We start from the raw sequence: 15714 nt of genomic DNA on the forward strand, positions 1-15714 counted from the left end.
AGGAGGAGACAGACAGACAGCAACCGAGAGTTCAGCTGATTTGGTGGACTGTTCTGACCCAGGGAAAAGGAACCTGCACTGGAGGGTGGGGGTGGGGGAGGAGGCCTCACCCTGTGCGCAGAACCATAAATTCTGAGGACCATGTAAGTCCCTGGAGAGGGTGGAGCTCTTCAGACAGGAAATGGCAGGTGCTCTTCTCTTTTATGAGCTTAGCTTCAAGACCTCGGTTGCTTTTTTGGGGTCAGGCTAAATGAAGGCCGGGCTCCATTTGATGCTTTGTTGGCTTGAGTGTTTGCATGGGAGCCGAAGGCCCTTTATCTCTTTGGGAGAGGTCCCGACTCCACACTCTGATGCTCCCAATGTGGGGAAGTTAAAAAAAAGCCAAGGAGATGTGAGAAGCCTCTTTGTCCTGAGTCACAAGTTATATGTATATTATTGTTTCCTTTTACAGAAGAATAAAATGAGAGCTAAGTAATAGCTAAAAAGCATTTACATGGCATTTTAAGGTTTGTGGAGCGACTCACAATTGCCTCATTTTATTCTACAACTTTTCCTGGGAGGGTAAGTACTTTTATTAAGACTATTTTATAGGGGGCAGCTGGGTGGCTCCTTGAATTGAGGGCCAAGTCCAGAGACAGACAGGAGGTCCTGGGTTCCAGTATGATCTCAGATCCTTCCTAGCTGGGTGACCCTGAGCAAGTCACTTAACCCCTATTGCCTAGACCTTGCCATTCTTCTGTCTTGGAACCAATACTTAGTATCGTTTCTAAGACAAGAAGGTAAGGGTTTGTTTGTTTTAAAATGCCATTATACAGATGAGGAAACTGAGGCAGACAAATACATTTCAGATAAATTCTCACCTTCTCCAGAACTCTTCCCAGATCCTCCTTAATGCTAGTGTCCTCCCTCTGAGATCATCTCCAACTTATCCTACATAGATCTTGTTTGTACATAGCTGTTTTCCTGGTTTTCCCTCATTAAAATGTTAGCTCTTTAAGGACAGGGATTGTTTTTTGCCCTTCCTTGTATCCCCGGGGTGAGCACCCTTCCCAGCATGCATAGTAGGTGCTTAATAAATGTTGACTTGACTTGACAGAGGTGAAGGGACTTGCCCACCATCACAGGCTCCTCACACATCTGAGGCAGGATCTGGGGTCTTCCTGATTCTGGGGTCCGTCCTCTCTCCACAGACCCACCCAACTGCCCACTGTCACTTGCCCAGATCCAGAATGGAGGAGCCAGGATTCAAACCCAGACTTCCTGCCTCCAAGGCCAGTTTCAGTTCCGCCATATATGTACCACCCTCTTCTCTGGTCTTCTGGTGGTAGGACAGGAGGACACACAAACACTCTCCCAAGGCCCTCATACTCATCCCCCCAAGCATAGGCTCTCTCCCTCTCTGTCTCTGTCTGTCTCTCTCTCCATCTCTTTCCCTCCCTCCCTTCTCTCTCTCTCACCCATTCACACACTCTCTCACCCACACACTCTTTCACTCACACACATACTCATATACACATATTCTCTCTCTCTCTTTCTGTCTCTGTGTATGTGTGTCTTTCTCTCTTTCTCTCTCTTCTCTCTGTCTGTGTATTTATGTGTCTCTCTCTTTCTCTCTCTCTCTCTCTCTACACACACACACACACACACACACGTCTGGCTTTCAGCTTGGTTCTCCCAGTGCTCTTTTCATCCTTTCCAGGGGTGGGAGCAGAGGGAAGCCTGTAACCCGGGGCGGCCGTATTGGGAAATTCTGCCCCTCTCGCACAGTTGAATTGAATCCTGCCAGTTGGGTTTTGATTTTTTCCTCTTGGCTCTCTCCCAGGCCAGCGGATGGCAGCGCTTTTCTAGAACCTCTGGCCTCGGCCTTCAAACATCATTGGACCAAGCCTCCTTTGAGAGGCAGCGTAGAGCAGTGACAAGAACCCATTGGCAGGGCTGGGAGCCCCGTCTGGGTTCCTTTCTCAGCTCTGTGCCTTCGGGGGTCTGAGGGGTGTCTCTGTTTCTTTCGCTCTCAAGCAGACCCAAGTTCCCTCCTCCAGCTGTTTTGAGGTTCTAGTGTGAAAGCCCTTGATAACTGTGAAGCACCTTCTAAATCTATTCCTGTTATCTGACAGCTGGCACAGGAGCAGCCTTCAGAAATAATCGGCTTAAGCCGGGGTGGCGTGTCATCTTCTGCCTGGCATTCCAGGCCCTCCAAAATCTGGGCCCACAGAGCTTACCTCATAGCTTGGCATCTCTCTGTAGAAGGGATTAAGGTGTGATCCTGGGACTCCATCCAGTTCCCTGTGGGGAAGCCTTTGCAGTCCGAGGCCCACAATGCCAGCCTGGACAGCTCTCCAGTCCTAGCTAGGCAGAACCATTTTCCCACTTCCAGGTCTTTGTCCAGGTGATTTCCCGTGCCCAGATTGGAATGCCCTTCCTGCTTCTCTCTCCCCCAGTTGAATTTCTATTCGTTCTTTAAAGTTCAGTCCAAATGCCACCCCCTCTGGGAAGCATCCACCATTGCTCTCCTCTCCACCTCACACGGCACCCTTTTTGCCCCTCTTGCACACTTCCTTTTTTTATCTCATCTAGGCTGAAAGGCCAGCAGCCACTCACAGACTGATCTCGCTATTTATTTCTGTAGGAGCTTTGACCAGCTCTGCTTCTGACCTGGGCCCGTTTGCCCCCTCTTGGGCAGCCACCCCAGGGTGCCGATTTTCAGTGAGGACCCTGATTGGTTTTAGCCCAACTGCAGCTCAGAACTCCAGAACTCCAGAGATCCATCAGAGTCGGACTTTCCCTGGCAGAGCTGCAATTACCACTGTGGGTCACTGCCCTGGGCTTCATTTTTTTTTTTTTTTTAAATCCTCACCTTCTATCTTAGAATCAATACTATGTATCGGTTCCAAAGCAGAGGAGCAGCAAGAGCTAGGCAATGGGGGTTAAGTGACTTGCCCAGGGTCACACAGCTAGGAAGTATCTGACGCCAAATTGGAACCCAGGACCTCCTGTCTCCAGGCCTGGCTTTCAATCCACCAAGCCACCTCGCTGCCCTCCTGGGCTTCACTTCTACTGATGTATATTCCAATTATTTGGGCATTTTGGTGTCTAACCCCCTTCCAAGACTATGAGCTCTGTGAGGTCAGGCCCCTCTCTGATCCCGACTCTTGTCTCTTCCCCAACACCCAGGGCAGTGCTCCACCCACGCTAGTGACTAATCATAGAACCCAAGACTCTCCCGGTTAAGGACTGGAGATTTCAACAAACCAATGCCCTTTTTTTAGAGAAGAGGGAGCTGAAGCTCAGGGGATATGACTTACCCAAGGTCACACAGAGATCTACCAACTAGGCCAGGACTAGAACGTAGGCCTAGAGGCAAGGGTTTGCTGGATGTAGCTTGGATTGAACTGTGATGGTTCAATTTTCAACATTTACAACTTGGGAATTGGCCAACACTAAAAACTGGGGCTTGGCTGATCATTGTGGTTGATGTCCAGGCTTAAGAAAAGTGATGCATAAAACATTCCTTATTCAGGTTCAACTTAAAAGTGTGTCTTGGCTACCTTTTTCAGTGAGTGGGTTGTTAAATATTTACTAGCACCCCCTAATCAGACAGGCGCTGAATGAAGCGCCCAACTGAGAGAGGTCCAGTTGGTTTGGAAAAGAGAATGGACATGCTGGGAGTCTACCCATCAGCAAAGAAGTATTTGCTGAGCACCAGAAAGGCACAAATACTGTTTCAGCCCTCTCAGTGGTGGGGGCGGAAGGGAGCGACATATAAATAACTAAATAATCAAGATAGGTACAACGTAAATGGAAGGAAATCTGAACAGGGGATGGTATAAATGAGAGCAGATTGTGAAGGGCTTTTAATACCAAACGGAAAAACTTGTGCTTTGTGCTAGAAGCAGCAGGAAGCTGTTGGAACAGGGGACAGCTGGGCAGGCCGGGGTCTTGGGGAGATTCATATGGCAGCTGTGTGGAGACCAGAATGGGGAGAGGAGAGACTTGGGAGGCTACATGAAAAGCCCCGGATGCCTCCCGACTCTCTCTCTAGGACACAATGGGGCCTCTGTGCCGACAGGGCCACGATGATGTCACGGGATAGGAATGATGTGATAGGAATGACGTGGATGAACAGGAAGCTCCGGGACCTCCTTCTCTGACCATCCCAGTTACAAATGAGACACTGAGTTGAAAGTGCTTCGTAAGCCTTAAAGCGCTCTGTATAAATGTTAGCTGGGGGCAGCTGGGTAGCTCAGTGGATGGAGAGTCAGGCCTAGAGACGGGAGGTCCTGGGTTCAAATCCGACCTCAGACACTTCCCAGCTGGGTGACCCTGGTCAAGTCACTTAACCCCCATGGCCTACCCTTACCACTCTTCCACCTAGGAGCCAATACACAGAAGTTAAGGGTTTAAAAACAAACAAAAATAAATAAAATAAACGTTAGCTAGTCTGCCTATGAGGAACAGGATTTCCACTCAACAATAGTTCTTCCACGCTTACTGTGTGAAAGGGGCAGGAGCCACAAACCGGGAAATCAAGCCTCTCTGGCCCTCAGGGGGCTGCGGACATTCCTCTGGGGGTCAGGGGAGATGCAGCTTGGATACAGACAAGTGAAGGGCCCAAAACTGCATAGCAAATGAACCTGTTCCAGTGGCAGAGCCCCAGGCTAGGCTTAGTTTAGGCATCCTAGTCCAAGGATCTGGGTTCCAGGGGGAAGTCTATGGACGAGTTATCTCTGAGATTAGGGGCAGCTGGGTGGCTCAGTGGATGGAGAGCCGGGCCCAGAGGCAGGGGGTTCAAATCCGGCTTCAGACACTTCATAGCTGGGTGACCCTGAGCAAGTCACTTCATCCACATTGCCCAGCCCTTATTTTTCTTCCTCGGAACCGATACACAGTATTGATTCTAAACCAGAAGGCGGGCCTTGGAGATGCCCCCCCAAGGGCTCTCCGCACCCAAATCTAGAACCCCAGACCATCAATAGGTGAGCTTGCCCTTGGCCTAGGAGAAGGCTGTATTTTTTTAAATGAGCAACTTGAAAATCACGAACGTTTCCACATACCAAGGTCAGGAAAGGAGGGCTGTTTGTGCAGCTGTGAGTCTCTGCCCTGTGGCTTTTCCCCACTATTTAGCGTGTTTATGCACATACGTGTGCGTGCGTACATGCACACACACATGTGCCGGTGTAGACATTCATGCGCACAGAAATCTACACACTTTCTCCCCCTCCCTAGTCCTCGCCTCCCGCGGCTTTGTTCTTATCTCCCTTTTGAAAAAGGCTTTTTCTTTTTGCCCTTTTTTCCGGCTTTGAATCTCAATACAAACCCATATCCTCTTCCAAAGGAGAAAAGGAAAGGGGAAAAAAGACCCGCCCCGAGTTTGGGCCATTAAATCCTGATCCCAGACCCCCGGCGAAATAGACCAGAACCTCACGCCCAAAGGCGTCTAAAAGGTGGAGGAGGGACAGATCCGCCCCCTCCCGTGCGCATGCGCCTACACAGAGACTGGGGCTCTGGGTGCGGACGCGCTAGCCTGCCCTGCAGCTAGAGACAGAAGGGAGCAACAGCCTTAGCAACAGGCAGCCCATTGGAGGAGCACAAAGAGCCCTCGCCCTACCATTGGCTGGCCGTGCTGGCCCAGGATTGGCGGGCTGAGCCTTTGCCCAAGGGATGGGGCGTGCCGCTGCAGTCTAGCCGGTCCAACCAACAGCTTGGAGATACGCGGATGCGGGGATGCAGGGGAGGGGGCGTGGCGGGTACCGGACTGCGGGGGGACCCAAATGGGGCGGGGACTAGTGCGAGGAATGGGAGAAGGGGTGCAGGTGCAGAGGGCATGAAACCGGGGTGTGGGAGCGAACGCAAAAGCTGGGGGTGCCGGGGGGGGGGAGGGGGCGCGGCGTGCACAGTGACTTCTGGCAGGACCAGAACCCTCAAACATACGGCCCGACTCCACTGGGCGCCGGCCATCCCCGGAGCCAAGCCATGGCAACAAGCGTTTATGAGGAGCCTCCTCGTGCCAAGCACTGTGCCCAGTAAGGGCTGGGGAGGCAGGCATGGGGCCGAAAGAGAATTTAGAGGCCTCCGTTTAGTGCCTCATTTGGCAGAGGGGGACAACTGGGAGAAGGGAAAGGACTTGGCCAAGGTCATTCAGTAAATGGCAGACCAAGCGGTAGAACGGTGTCTCCCTCTCAGCCCAGAGCTGGACACACGGTCACACTCAAATGGACACAGACAGTCCTCTGGTGTAGACATGAAAAAGGTACCTGCAAGGACATATGGGCAAACATTTGCACGGCTCCCACCCCCACCCCCAGGAACACGGGGGAGCCTGGCCAGAGGCCAAGGGTCTGGGAGCAGAAGGAGTTAAGGACACCCGAATGAAGCCGGGGGCAGGCTATGAGGAGAATCTTCAGAGCTGGCTCCCCCAGTCTGAGTGGGGCAGTGCCGAGCCTGGGATGATGGGAAGGGATCCAGGAGGCCCTCAAGGAGGCATCTTCCTTTTCAGATGTTCTTTATGCAGAGAATCAGAAGACCGGAGGATCTGAGGCCCCACATGCAAATCCGGCCTCTCTTGCAAATAATCCATTTAACTTCTGACAACTCCCTTTTCCTCCTTAGCTGAGCCCTTTCCCCACCTCTGTAAAATGACCCTTTGGGGGCTAAAGCTCCTCGAGATCCTTTTCAGCCCCAGAACCTGTAGGCCTGGGTGGTCAGTGTCCTGCCGGAGAGTCAAGAAGCCCAAGGTTTGAATCCTGCCTTGGCTCTGTCCGTCTCCATTTCCTCCTTTGTTAAATGTCCAATTGTCAAACCTGGGGATTTTCCAGCCTTGTAGAAGGCCCCCCAATAAATGTCTTCCTGGCTCTCCTCTCTGCTGTTCCCCCAAAGCCCCTGCAGCTGGGCTGGAGACCCAGGGCTCTTCGGAGGACCTACATGAACGCTTTTCTAATTCCCTAGAGCTACCTATCACAGCCTGCCTGGTGTAGAGTGCAAGACTGAAAATCGGGAAGATCCGAGTTCAAGTTTTGCCTCAGACCCGTACTAGGGATGGGTCTAGGAGCACGTGACTAACCTCTGTGTGGGGCCAGAAATGATTGTAGGAGAGAGTTTCAGGAACACTGTTCCGGCCTCCCCTCCAAATGCCTTTCCCGACAGCCATCCCAGGCTTGTCTGGGCTCCCTCCCCTGACCAGGGACTTGCAGGCTGCAATTCAGGCTCGAACTCTGAAGGTGGCAGCATGAGAGAGCCAGCCTGGCCGGCTCTCGCTTCTGAAGCTCCCAGCCTTGCTAGGGCAGTGCAGGCCGAGGATGCTTAGGCAGGTCCTGCCCAGCCACTGGGCTTGCCCAGCCTACCCTGCTCCACCACACGTACCCAGGCGGTGTCTGTGTCCAGGCGGCCCACCCTCTGAAAAAGATCCTGGGGTATGAGTGGACTTCAGGCTCAACGCGTCAAGAGAGGAACTGGGCAGCCAAAAAAGGGCATGATGTTCAGGGCCGGGGAAGGGAAGGCTCCTGTGGCCATCCTCCCTGGTCAGATCGCAGCTGGAGTACTGGGTACACTGAGGCACCACGTTTGAGTGTGCGAGTTTCTGTCCAGACTCTGGATCATACTGTCTGTAGCTCCTCTGAAGGGCCTGGACATGTCTGGCCTGGAGAAGACAAGGTTTGGGAAGGGATGTGATAGACATATCTAGGCGTTGAAGGGCTACTGCGTGGCCCCAAAGGCTAGATGGCGTAACTGTGTAGGAGCATTGATGCGAGGTGGCTCAAGCCAGGCTTAGAGGTGGATAGTCCTGGGTTAAAATCTGGCCTGAGACACTTCCTAGCTGTATGACCCTGGGCAAGTCACTTAACCCCCATTGCCCACCCTTACCGCCCTTCTGCCTTGGAGTCAATACACAGTATCAATTCTAAGATGGAAGGTAAAGGTTTAAAATATATATAAATAAAATAAAACGAAGGGGTTGATGGGGGCATCTCAGTGGTCTGAGAACCAGGCCTGGAGTCAGAAGTCCTGGGTTCAAATCTGGCCTCAGACACTTCCTAGCTGTGTGACCCTGGGCAAGTCACTTAACCCCCCTTGTCTAGCCTTTGCCACTCTTCTGCCTTAGAATCTATACATAGTACCTATTCTAAGATGGAAGACAAGGGTTAATTTTAAAAGTGAAAAAATAATGAAGGGGTGAATGAAGTCAGTCTATGGTCCCTTCCAGCACTACGGACAATCCCATGATGTTACTTCACCTTCCTGGGCCCATTTTCTCATCTGTAAAATAAAAGGGGTGCTCTCGATGGCCTCTGATGGCTTCCCTCCATAAAACTGCAGCACAGCAGATGGGGGCAGGGTACAGAGGGGCATGGTCCTCCTTGGGAGGTAGTGAGCTCTCCGTCCCTCTCGGGTATCTAAGCAGACCAGGTAGGGAGCTCGCCTTGCTGACCTTGGAGGTCCCTCCTTACCAGCTCGGAGGTGCCGTGATGGCTGTGCAATGACACCTCCCAAGAGCCCGACCTTCTGCAGCTTTCCTGGGATGCTTCACGCGGGCACGGCCAGGACTCCTCGGCATTCTCCAAGGCTGTGCCAACGAAGAACCAGCCTGGATTTGCCATGAATCTTCGAGTGGGCTTCAGGCATTTCCCCCACCCCCACTTTCAGCACCACCTTTCCCATCCCGCCCCTCTGGACACCTTACGGTCACCGCGGGTGCAGGACAGAAGCCGTGACATCCCGCACTCACTCCCCTTCCAGAGCCTAAACTCCTGCTCCAGCGGATTCAGAGTATCCCCCGGCCTGTTGGCCAAAGCTGGAATGCATCAGGGCTCGGCGTGGGCAGACAGGCTGGCCAAGGGGCCAGCCTCGGGGAGCCAGGCTAAGGGAGCCGGACCCCGGGTTTCCTCTCTGCCTCTCCGTGGAATAGCCTTGGAGAAGCAGCTTGGCGTGGTGAGGGCGGTTCATCTCGGGCCAGTTCAGAGGGGTGCCCCGCCCCAGAGAACTCCCAGAGCGGCTCCCTCCAGGGGGCTCAGGAAGGTGGGCCTCCGGCCGTCTGACCTGGAAGAAGGCATCCTGTCCTCGTTGCCTCTGATTCGGGTGCCAGATCGCCAGGCAGAGGGAAGCTGCTCTGGGTGGGAAGGACTTGGGGGCACGTAAAAGCCTGAAGCCTCTTCTGCCCAGTCGGGGTCCCGCAGGGTGTAAGCGGAGACCCTAAAACTTCAGCTGCCTGGATGGCTGCCGTCCTAGCTCCCAAGATCGAGGCTCCAGGGAGACTCCAAAAATGCTAGCAAGCAGGATTCTGGGAATCACTTTCCATGGAGTTTCTTTCTTGGAAAAATGAATTGGGGGCCCCGTTTCACCCTCGTCTCCTCAGGGAGCGTCCCTGGCCTGCTCCCTGTTTCTGGGCTGTCTGCTGGCCTCCGGCCTCTGGTTAGGGGGAAGGGGAGGAGGGGAAGAGGCGCTCTTGGAAGCCACCTCATCTGGCCTTCTCTCTTGGGAGGGCAAAGCGAACCTCGGGGAAGTGACCTGGCAGAGATTGTTCCCTCCCTAATAGGGCAGCTCTGTTTCTTCTTGGGCTCCTCAGTGTACCTGGGGCAAACTGGGAAAGGAAATGGGCGTCATCAAGCCTGTCCCCGATGAACCAGAAAGCCACGGCCGGGATATCCCATTTCTCGAATTCTCTCTACGATGCCATCTGCAAGAGAAACGGCTCCACACGTAGATGGTTCGGTGTAAAGGGCAGAACGCTGGATCGGGAGCGGAGACCTAGATTCTAGGGGTCCTTTCCTGGTACTCCCGCCCGCACCAATGTGGGGAGTGGCATTCCCAGATTCCCTTTCATGACCTACAAAACGGGGAGGACTCTCTCCCTCCCCACCCTCCCCATCTGTGGGATCCCACTCTTCTGTGGCTCTACGGACAAGGCTTTGGGGCTGCCCTCGTGCCGGCCCTGCGGACGCTCTAAGCTAGACGTGGCATGTTCACAGAGACCAGGATGGGGACGTAGGAGAGAAGCAAAGCGTTTTCCATCGACTAGAAGGAACGCCTGTTCTCCTGGGCGTGGAGGAGAGCGGGGAGAGGGATCTGGGAAGGCTTTGTGGAGGGGGTTCGGGAGGGTGATTCTGTAGAGTCTGATGAGGGAAGCACAGAAAGAACCTCCCAGAGCGGATTCTTAAACTAGAGAGTTCACTTCATACCTTGATAGTGAGTGCAACACGGGGCGCCATGGATTTAAGAGTTATTCTGAAGTTTGGTTCATCGACTTCACTAGATGGCCAAAGAGGTGAGAAGAATGCCAGCGGCACAGCTAGGAAGCATGAGCTATGGCAGATTAGAGCAGGGTGGCAAGACTTCTTCTGAGGGTGAAGGGCGTTTGGGGGAGCTTCTGGGAGGTCTGGAGTCTGACCCGGCCAAGACCTCTCTCCCCACTGGGGAGATTCTGGAGAAGTGCCAAGAGCCACCACTTCCCGTGCCTCCAGGGTTATTAAAATGTGCCAAGTATAACACTTTCATGTACAAAGGGCAGCGGATTAGCAGTTACATTATGGGCTTCCCTCCCCCTCCAAATAACGATGGTGCTGACGGTCATCGTCTCAGCGCTTCCCTTTTTTTAACAAAGGTGCCCATTTATAAAAGATTGGCCCATTTTTTGCTCATTTTGCGATTTACCGATTGCCCACTCTGTGTAACAAGGCATTGCGGCCGAGCCAGGCAGAGCCACAATCCCTGCCCTCAAGGAGCTTCCCTAGTTTCCTGCCTCACCACAGGCTGGGCTCCAGCCATGGCCTCACCAATCGAGCAGGTCATTACCAGATCAGACCATTTTTCTTGCTTTTGTCTGAAAAAATTGCACCCGTTATGTTATGGATGCCTAAATGCCACCACCCTGGTGGGATTATCTGGGAGGGGTTAGCAGAGATTGGAAGAGTTACTTGAAAGGTGCCTTTCAGATACAACCAGCTTTTGATTATGTGTCCTGTTTTCATCGAGGGCTGTCCCGCTAGCCTATGCTTCACTGCCCTCTTCTAAACCTCTTCCAATCACGGGACGTCCCAAGAACGCACAGGATATTTTGGAAATAACCCAGGTCATCCACAATCGAGGAGGGTTCCCTACCGCAAATAAATAACCGCTTTGTCAGGGTATCATTAGTCATTACCATGGATGACCGGAATCCTTCCCAAGCAGTGGTCTGAACCAAGTTTTAAAGCCCCCCATTGGGCATCAAACGATCATATCATTGTTTCTTTGGGACTCAAGATTCCTCCCCTCAAAACACAGGCTGCAATGGAGGTCCTCAAGTCTCTTCAATAGTTCTCTATGCCTTAGTTTCTTTGTTGGTAAAAAATAGAGGACACCTGGCTAAAATTTGAAGAGTAATTTATAAACTGCAAAGTGTTGTACAAACAAACGTGGGGCTGTTTTCAGTAGTTTTCTGCAAAACAGAAATCTCGCAGATGATATTGACCCACTCACGGCTTATTAGAGAAACGTCTTGGGTTATTTTTCAGTAATAGTTTCTGCTGTTATAGTATTACCCCAAACCTCTCAATTAGGGAAAGAGGATTAGTCTGGAAAAGGGGTTTAAGAGAAAACTGACCTGCATGTGGCACTACGTACTACCTCAGGTGTTAATCCCTTTGTGCAGTTGAGGAAACTGAAGCCCAAAACTATAATGAGTTGCCAAAAGTCACATAACTAGTCAGAGGTAGCATCGGAACCTGGATTGTCCCCGACTGCCAAGTGATTGACAAGGTTGAGAATTTGCCACCCACATTAAACTTTTTTAAAAATCAAAAATGTGACTCAACTTTTGGTTTACTCAGAAAGTGGCCCTCCAGGTTTGCTTATGAAAAGGTGGGTAGAGATGCCCTAAACCTCATGACAAGAGCCCCAAACGATGCTGCAGTCACCACATACCCAATGGAGGCCAGTGCCATCCTTGGACATGTTTGTTGGAGTCAATATGCATTCCAGATTGGCCACTTCAAATGAGGATTAAGCTGAACAATGACTCTTTAAGTAATCATCAAATATAAACAAAATGGAGAAAACCTGCATTTATTGAACCTGTTTTCTATTACCGACTGACCCATTTAGGACCCCTATTTATTAAATCACTGTTTCCGGGCTTCAGTTTGTCCCCTCGAGGCTCATTATTTTGTCCCCTTGCCGTGAAGACTGACTTAGAACTTGGAAGTATCCCTGGAATTGATGGCAACGATTTGCTTGTAAAGAGAGGGCCCATCTTTACAAGAGAGCCTACTGTCAATTGATTCAGGAAAATTTCTGGGATCAGGTTACTAGCCCTACTTTTATCCTGGGGGTCCTCAAGGTTCACCCGAAGCCTAGAAAGCTTGAAACATCCAATGACAAATTCCAGGACTCCTTTTCTTCTAAGGGATGACAATATGCTTCAACAATAAATTGGAGGCAGCTGGATAGCTCAGTGGACGGAGAGCCAAGCCTAGATATGGGAGGTCTTGAGACCAAATTTGGCCTCAGATATTTCCTAGCTGGGTGACCCTGGGCAAGTCACTTGACCCCCATTGCCTAGCCCTCACCACTCTTCTGCCTTGGAACCAATACACAGTATTGGTTCTAAGACTTCGGAATGGTATGGATTTTTAAAAAAGAGAGAGGATGCCTTGGGGCTGCCCATCCTAAGGTACACCCGCTCTCCTTCCAAAGTCAAACTGCTGAGTCAATCTCTCCCGAAGAGACTGGAGGTGGGAAGGATGTGTGAACATGGTAAGGGAGGGCGGATTCCTCTAGGTTACCCCAAGTGTCCAATAATGTCAATCTCAGGGGAAAACGCAGAATAAACTCAACACACAAAACACAATCCAGTACACACTGACATCAGGGTCTGTAAGTTTATTTGCTCAATGTACGACGGCTACATAATGACTCACATTCATGATATTCCATCACTGAGGAAAACTGCTAAGAATGGTCCGTGTGTGAAATAATCCCTTACAGAAACACGGAGTTGAAAAATAATCACTGATTAGACCTTAAAAATAGTTCACTGCATAACATGACAAAAAGCACGAAGGCTCATTCCAAGAACATATTCATTGTTCTCCTACACTGTGATAGTTATAATTTCACCGTGACAACAAACACCAGACATTAAGATTAAACTAATCCTGGTGTTTCTTTTGCTTTGTTTTCCTTTTTTAGAAACAAAATAAGATATAATTGCATGTCACTATAGCAACATCCATAACAGATCAATTTGTTACGATCACTATTTGGTAGCGCGAACTTTACCCCCAAAAGAAAAAAATAAATTAAAAAACTTTAAAAATTTTTTGAAGACTTAATTTTTTTTTGTCATAGGAATACATAACATCTACAGTATAAGTTAATAAATTTCAAGCTACTGTATAGAAATACAACACTAGCATGCACAATATGGTATCGAGAGTAATGGAGCAGTCATCATTTCACTGGAGAAACAGTTTCATAGGCAAGTGCATTTCTTTAAAAAAAAAAAAAGGAAAAAAAAAGAGGAAAGACCATTGAAGCTGCTTAAAAATCAAATCCCCGCCCCCATTCGTCTCAGCCTCTGTGTGATCATGGCCTGAATGGTTTTCTAAAAGCAGCCAGAGCCAAAGCTGAAGTTAAAAAAAGAAAAAAAAAATAGGTTTTGTAATTCCAGTAAATTACTTCCAAATTATACAGGTAGGGACAACACTGCTCACGTCTGAACATGAATTTAAATTACTTTAAAGGAAAAAAGAGCCACACCCCATCTCCCCCCCCATCCAATCCTGTCCACTCCATGGCATCTACTCAAAGTTGTGACTGGCAGCATAGGTCGGATCCCAGGCTTTCCTATTTGTCTTTTCGGTAGGGTTCTTTCAATTAGGGCTTTCCCTCTAGTTCACGGAGAAAGGCTTCTAAAGGAAGTCACTTTCGGGGAGGCTGTGTGATGTCACATAGAGAATACACTAATTCCATGTTAGAAGAATGACTTCTTCCGACTTCACTGGCCTCTGGATCCAGCGTTCATGATTGTAAAGTCAATTTTGGTGTAAAACTTTGGCAAAACCAATTGTCAGATATTTTTCATTTATTTAAGTACTTATTTTCCTTTAAATGAGGGGACAAAAAAACCAAAATATCTGTGACCAAAAGACTGTAGACACACTATAGCAGTTTTTACAAAAAAAAAAAAAACAAAAAACTGAAAACATAGAAGCGACACTAATATATCATGTTTGTTGATTGGCTTCTCCAAATGGAGAAGGGCCTGAAGGCTTACTGGAAACCAATTGGTGGCAGGAGCCCCACATCTTCAATCAAGTCAAGCACTATCCCCAGCACTCAGCACTGCCCGGCATACAGTGAGCGCTTCATCAGTGCTTATTAACCTACCGATACAGAAATTAGAAGGGAATGGCAGTCAGCCTCCAATTTCCCACGCTTTAATTTAGAAAGTTTAAAAAGTCTGAAAAAAAAAAAAAAAGCCTTTAGTCAAATAAAGAAGCATTATCTGCTGCTCATGATCTGGGTCCGCTTTTCTCCCGGACTAAAGAAAAGAACTTGGGGGGGGTGAGGTGGGGGGTGGCAATGTTTCTCTTTTTTCTAGGGGGAGCACAGAAAAGAATGGACATCCACAGGGCTCCCTAAATTTGGTGGGGACACGGTCATGTGAGCCCGCTCTTCCGCTGCGGATCTCTCTACAGATGAGCTTCTAGCACCCGAAGTTTCCCTCAGTGTACCTTCTCGCCCCCCGCCCGCCTCCTCAGAGCGGTCACCGAGCTTCCTTCCGTAATCCAGCAGGTGACCACATGCCATGCGTGGGCCCAAGTGCCGTGGGAGGGCCGCGTGAAAGGGGGCTGGCAGTGCGATCCCCGAGGAAGAAGCTGTGGCATCGTCTCCGCGTGAGGAGGCTCTGAAACACCGACCCGGCACGTGACCTACAGACCTGAATTTTCTCTGCTTTTTGTTTGGTTTTGGTGGTGTCTAATCCCTTTCCCCAAATCTACATCTATGAAAGTGTGTAACTACTTTTGGTGGAGTAAATCTCCGAAAAGAAGAGAAAACGAGAGGACAATTCCACAGCCACTTGCCAAGCACCCGTCAGCCAGACTCGGAGCCCCGATCCAGAGCAGCTTTGACACTCCTCGGGGGGCCCCGCGGCCCGGAGGCGGCACGGCTCGGCCCGGAGCGGGCCGGGAAGGGGAAAAGGCAAAGAGCAAAGCAAAGGGGGAGACACAACCGATCGATGGCTTGATGTCACGTATGGCTGTCATGTAGAAATACTGTAAACTGTAACTTAGTGTTAATACTGCGAAGCGGATGGGCGTCTCGGGAGAGCGAGCGTGGCCTGGTCTTAAGGCTGAGGGAGCCGCCATACGGGGGGACTGGAGCGGTGCAGGGCGGGCAGCGGGCCCCGAGGCGGACGCGCCACGACGCCACGGGACTAGACGGAGCACCCACGACAGAGACATGAGCACAGAACGAGAAAAGAAAAGCACGGCAACGACAAGGAACGGAAGAGAGAACCCTTACTGGAACCACAGAACTCATGAGATGCGGCCAAGCCCCTGGAGTCGCTCCTCCTCTCCGAGCCTACGCCTAGCCCTAAGTTAAATCAAAGACAGACAGCTCCACTCTTACGGATCTACAGAACAGTCCCGATGCCAGTGTGAGGCTGTCCCTCCATCCCAGCACAGCCAGCCCGACCTTCCACGAGTGGTGTTTTGGCAAAAATGTCAAAGAGGCAAT

The sequence above is a fragment of the Gracilinanus agilis genome, chromosome 4 (assembly GCF_016433145.1).
Source record: "Gracilinanus agilis isolate LMUSP501 chromosome 4, AgileGrace, whole genome shotgun sequence".
NCBI lineage: Eukaryota > Metazoa > Chordata > Mammalia > Didelphimorphia > Didelphidae > Gracilinanus > Gracilinanus agilis.